The sequence below is a fragment of the Macadamia integrifolia genome, chromosome 7, assembly GCF_013358625.1.
Source record: "Macadamia integrifolia cultivar HAES 741 chromosome 7, SCU_Mint_v3, whole genome shotgun sequence".
Taxonomy (NCBI): Eukaryota; Viridiplantae; Streptophyta; class Magnoliopsida; order Proteales; family Proteaceae; genus Macadamia; species Macadamia integrifolia.
The window spans coordinates 5616400-5623157 of NC_056563.1; positions in this window are offsets into that span (position 1 = coordinate 5616400).

The following is a 6758-nucleotide window of genomic DNA, read 5'->3' on the forward strand; positions in this document are numbered from 1 at the left end:
TTCCCATGCAAGACGTCGCCGCTCTAACATAATGAAGGGAGAAAGCCTCTATAGGGATGTTGTCCACCTGAACCCAAATGGGAGTGGATTCAAGCTCTCTTATAGAAGCTTCAGTGTCAAGCGGGTACACTCCAAGTTGCAGTAATAAGTTGTCGCTCCACCATCGTGAGTATGCAAAGACACTTTTTTTTGGCTTCAATGGAGATAAACTCAACAAAGAAATATCCCCTTTCTGAACACCAAATGAAGATAGCACCTCTTGGTTCCCATAAACTAACTAGCCGATCTCTAAGATCGATGGCATTGGGGAATGGAGCATTTACAACCACCCCGACGAGAGAAGCAGCTGACATGGAACAGACTTTAGAAGCTGGATCTTCCCTGGACTCGATCACTGGTGCCCCCCATGTGGCTCGAACCGGAGAGGTGTGAGTGGTATTTGTCGCCAGAGCAGAAGGAAAGGGTTTAGCCATGTAACAAGGATCTCGACTAGACTCAGGACTTAAGGATTGGGGTGGTGGTAAAGGTGGTCTGTTGGGTTTTTTAGGATGATTTAAGGGAGGAGATGTTTTTACAGAAGGGTGGTGTGAGTTAAGTTTCCTCATTTGGTTGGTGGGTGTTAATGTTTTGATGGCACAAAAGAGGGTTTTATTTAAGATGTTTGGTGGGATTGAATGTTGGGGGTTATGCTGTTGGAGATATGGTGGACGGCAGTAGCTGTGGGTGATGTTTAGGTATAGTACACTTCCATAAAGGGTTGGAGATATTATGGAGTAGCAAGATCCTTGGGTTGTTCTGGAGTTCCAGGAGAGAACCGGAGTTCTCGTTCAAAATCGAGGAGAGAAGGTGGGGTGGGTTAACGAGATGTTGGGAAAGATAGACACTCTAATTGAAGTTGTGCTGGGATCAGCATGAAGGCATCTTGTGATGCCCACAGCAGGTGGTGATGAGTTTAAAGAGAAAAGGAAGAAAAGTAAGAAGATGAGAGGAGGACGGTGAGTGAAAGCCGATGTGGGAAACGACGATGAGAACAGAAACGATGAGAGGGTATTTTCTCCAGTTACTCCTAAGGTTGCTCTTTTTCTTGTTTGGGGTGGGGGGTTTGTCTCCCATTGAGATATGGGAGAAGAATACTAGACACAACTACCACCACAATTTTTGTCAAAGTCAGCAGTTTACCTACCATAATTTGAATGGATTTCCTTTTATTTTATCCAAAAATAAAAAATAAAAAATAAAAAGCACTACATCTTCCTAACAAAAAAACAGACTACAGCTCTTATGACAACAGACTTGGGGGGTTTACTGTGGGGAGGGAGAGAGTTACTACAAAAGGGTAGTTTTTTGCCCCTCGTTTGGTTCTCCGGAGATAAAGGGTTAAACGATAGATTGTTTGGAGGCATAGTTACTAAATTCGCCAAATTATTCGCAAATAATTCGTGCAAACAGAAATTTTCCGAATTAAATGAAAAATTCTGACCGAATCCGAATTAAAAATAAAATTCGATAAAAATCGTGATTTTTTCTAATTGGATTTAAAAACGCGAATATATCGGGTCGAACCGATTTAAACCGAATTATTCGGTTCAAACACAATTTAAAAAAAAAAAAAGTCGAATTACAAAGCCCAAAACCGAATAGGGTTTGTTTTTCTCATCTTCTTCTTCATTCTCCCAAAATCTCCCAAAACTTCCCCTTCTTCGTTCTGCTTCTCCCCCAAATTTTTGCCGCTCTGTTTTCAAATCTAATGCTCATAACTTCATCGTGAGTTCGTGACTCGTGAGGTCAGGTCAAGGGTGCGGCGTGTGCCGAACTGCCGATTGTTTATGCTGGCTTCTCCGGTTCTCCCCCAAATTTCCACCGCTCTGTTTCCCAATCTATTTCTCATAACTATGATCGTGAGTTTGTGACTCGTGAGGCTAGGAGTGCCGATTGTTTATGCTAGGTTTGGTGCTTTGATGCTTACGACTTGCATCAGTTTCTTGTCTCATTCACAGGTGAAATACTTATGCTCTGATAATGGGTTCTTGTTGCAGGTTATTGGTGGAAAGAGTCCTGAGACAGGGGATTTAAGGTTTTGGGACAGATTCAGCCGAAGCCATGGCGATGTGAGCTCGGTCTAGATCTAAAGGAGGTTGCTCGACCGTGAGGTTGGTAGGCGGTTTCTTCAGAGGTTGGTTTCTTCAGAGGTGGTTTCAAAGGTTGGTTTCAGAGGTTGATACTCCGGTAGTCGTGACTCATGAATCGTGACTCCGGTCACTTAGACTTGAGTCTCTTGACTCTTCTCTGCTGGTTGCAGGTATGTGTTCTTCAATTTTTTTTTTCATGAGTGTTTTGTTCAAGCTATAAAATCTGAAATGTGTTCTTCAGTTCTTTAAGTATGTGCTTTTTCTATAGTATTTTTTTTTTCGTAGACCAATCAATATTCATTTATTAACTCTTCTCTGCTGGTTGCAGGTATGTGTTCTTCAATTTTTTTTTTTTCATGAGTGTTTTGNAACCCTGAGTGTTGTTTCCGTTGGCATCATCATCCAAAGAATTTTCTTCGCCTCCTCTTTTTGTCTGGTGGCAACAAGCATTTTTGGCATTGACTTGGATATCTAACACTGCTCCAATAATATACACACAAATATATATCTTATCGAAAAAAATACACCCACACACACATAATATATATATATATATATATATATATATATCCATCTATGTCTTGAGAGATAGATTGGATATTGGTGTTGAAAATTTGAGGATGAACAACAGTCGTTTGCAATTGTCATTCAGCAGGGAAAGAGATGTCTTTCCACTAGACAAGCTTTGGGTAAACAATTTGACCTTGGATATAGTCGGCTTCAAGATAAAGAGTTGAGCCTTTGGGAGAACTTTTGAGAGTTCGGGGTTTGATAGTTTTCATGGCTTTATATTTAATACGGTGAATGATGGAAATAGGAACAGACCCATGCATCATCTTGTATCCATGGGTTTTGAGGTTAATTTTGAGGGAGTGAAGGATATTTGGGTCTTCTAAAGCTACAGACATGTTTGGGTAAACATTGAAATGGACAGGTCTATAGCACAGGCTTGTTTCAATGGCTCCCAGAAGAGAATGAAACTTTGGTCACGAAGGGCTAACAGAAGGGATGTGTTAAGGCCTTCGCGGTGGAGAGGTTTGATGGCCACCTGGACGAGGCCAACATGGACATAATTAAATTTGTGTTTGTGATAGAGGTCTTGTAAAGATCTTGGGTCAAAAAAGGTGATTTCTTTTGTTTCTGGGGTGAGATTTATAGTTTGTTCGACAGTTTTGATGGTTTTAAAATGGGAAAGCCAGTCATTTTTGTAAACTTCTTTTTGTGAAATTTTGGGGACGGACCAATTTTGAAGTCTTTTGTCAAGATCTGTTATTTGTTCATCATAATTGAGCACATTAGAACTTGTGCTTGCCTCACCTGCCTATCTCATCGACATGGAGCGGGATAGACGATTCATAGTGTGAGAAAACTTAAACTTGGGGTAACCTCCTAGATCTAGTTATGCGACGGGTATTTCCAACATAAGTTGGGCACAAACGTGGTCTTACACTATTTTGCCACTCCTCCCAACAGTCCAAAGGCATATAGCACCGTCGAAAACAAGAAAAAAAATGATTACACAAAAGAAAGAAATCTGCAAAGCAAAAAACCGAATTCATCACCACCGTGTCTCTGATACCATTTCACGTTGGGTTCAGCATACCCAAACTGCTACCCACAAATCTTGGGCCCTTAGCACTGGTCCTTCCACCTCTGCTATCCATCCCCCTGCGGATAGTATTAAATATCCTTTCAAAAATGCCAAGATTATTGCTTCCCCTTTCAAAGTAGCTCAACAAGATGACCCAAACAGAAAATTAATTGAACAATCAAACTTTACAAATTTAAGTCTCCAAACTTTAGGTGACCAACTCTCTTGAGTTTAGTGCCTTGTCCAACCAAAACCTGTTGCCTCCTCATCCTTGATTCCGGTCCCTACTCCGTCCTCTATCCCCCTGTTCAAACCATATAATATACCCCAAACACAACAACGTGAACTTAACAAATCTTTTTTACTCGACCAAATCAACCACCGTCTTGCAACCTTATCTGCACCCGAGACACCAACACAAAACCAATCTACCGCTGAATCTGCTAATCGGCAGGTTCTCACTCTCGATGGATACTCCTATGACTCTTCGTCTAGTTCTGACTATGAGTCTCTGATTTTTCCTCAAATTAACTAAATTGGCCAAAGTTCAACCCAACACCCGGTCTTCCCTGACCTTCAAATTGAAGCTAGAGGAACTACTCCTCAGGCTTCTTATCAAAGTGGAATCATCTATGAATGGAACATAGATGGTTTGTCTGAGCATAATCTCATGAAAAAATTACAAGAAATGACCATGGTTAGATTGGATATATATATATATATATATATAATAGGGAAAATCTTTGCATTAGGAATATTTGATTCATTTGAAGCTGAATCATATGATCAAACCACTCGGATTTCTAGATTAGGAAAACAAATAAAAATGCATGCATGTACATGTACGTACATTTGTTAACGGATTATGTTTTCTAATACCTTGCATCGATCAAGTCCATAGTTATTCAATTCGCCAAATTATTCACGAATAATTCAAGCGAACAGAATTTTTTCGAATTAAATGAAAAATTCTAACCGAATCCGAATTAAAAATAAAAATCGGTAAAATTCACGCTTGTTTCTAATTGGATTAAAAAACGTGAATATATCGGGTCGAACCGATATAAACGAATTATTCGGTTCAAACACTTAAAAAAAAAAAACGGATAACAAAGCCAAAACCGAAAATAGGGTTTTGCTTTTTTCTCATTTTCTTCTTCATTCTCCCAAAATTTCCACCGCCCAACCTTCGTTCTTACTTCTCCCCCAAATTTCCTCCTCTATGCTCTGTTTTCCATTCTTCTTTCTCCGCCTACTGTAAAAAATCCTAGAATCTCCTCTTTGTTACATCTATTTCTCATAACTTCATCCTGAGACAAAGGATTTAAGGTTTTGGGACAGAATCGACAGATTCAAATATTTCCGGTTCTACAAAGGTTGCTCAGCTGAAGCCATGGCGATGTGAGCTCGGGAGCACTAAAGGAGATTGCTCGATGGTGAGGTTGGTCGGCGGTTTCTTCAGAGGTTGGACGGTGGTTTCTTTAGAGATTGGTCGGCGGTTTCTTCAGAGGTTGGTCGGCGGTTTCTTCTCTCTTCTCTCTTGTCCCTTCTGTGATACTCCGGTGACACAGGAAGGGCCAAAGAGTTCCTCTTCTCTGCTGGTTGCAGGTATGTCCATATGTCTTTTTTTTTTAATGAGTGTTTTGTTCAAGCTTTGAAATCTGAAATGTGTTCTTCAGCTCTTTATGTGCTTTTTCTTTAGTGTTTTTTTTTTCTTAGACCAATCAGTATTCATTTATATTCTTTGTAAACTATGAGGTTGTGAGTAATCATTTTCAGTGCTTGGTTATGCTGGACTCAAATACAACTTCATGGTTGTAGTACTATATTTGCAATTGCTTGTACTCTGCATTTTATGACTATGCTATTCAATAATATGAAGAAACACTATAATTTATCTAGTTTCATTTTGTGGTTCTTATTCAACAATTGCAATAGGGATGTAGTAGTTATAGTGTGTGCAACTCTGAATAAATGGTTCCTGTTGTAACTTATAACTGGTGGGTCTATGCCGTAAAATATTTTCCCTCTCATGGCTCAGTCAGCTAGTTAGATACTCTCCTATTGAATCTGAACATCATTCCATTTGGGTCTTGGCCTTTCTAGACTCTAATCAATTGATGGGTCCTAGGCTCCTAGCTTATGAGGTTATTTGCTTGATAATAGTTTTAAGAGTTGATTGCTTACAATGTTAGGCTTTTGTTTTCTATATAGTCTTATGCATGCTAATGAAACTATGGTAAGGTCTTCTTGTTTGATTCAGAAAATGATCATAAGGTGTAAATGACCAATGCTATTGTGAAGGCTATGCATGTTAGTGGGACTTGAAAACTTGATTCGTTAATTATCTAGAGGCTATTTGCTTATGTAATGTAATTATTAATATGATTTATTTGTTTGTTTATATGAAATGATTTATGTTGTTTTTTTGTGTGTTTCAACTTTTAACAAATAGGAAAAATGGGAAGACAAAAAGATAAGTTTTGGCAACATGCTGAGCAACTTGATAGTTCACATTTCAAATGCAAATTTTGTGAAAAACAAGTTTTTGGAGGGGTCACTCGACTCAAGCATCATTTAGCTAAGGTTAGTGGTCATGATATTGCCTCTTGTGAGAAAGTATTAGATGATGTCCAAGCAGAAGCTCTTCTTGCTATTAATTCTGAATCAAGTAGTAAAAGCGGAAGAGTTGTACTAGTGGTGAGAGTATAGTTGGTTCTTTTCCTTTGACTCCTTTAACTATAACTAGTCAAAGGCAGTCCACAATGGAGGAAATGATCCCTAAGATTGTTAAACCAACTTGGGAGAAATCTCTTCCTGAAATTTTTATTAAAAATAACATTTCTTTCAATGTTGTTCAATCAGATGCTTTCATCAATTTTGTGAAGTGCACAGCCTATTATGGTCCTAGTGTTCCTATTCCAAGTTATGGAACCCTTCGTGGAAGAATAATTCTTGAAGCAAGAAAGACCTTGAAAAATATGCTGACGAAGTAAAATATTCTTGGAAGCAAACTGGTTGTACAATCATGTCTGATT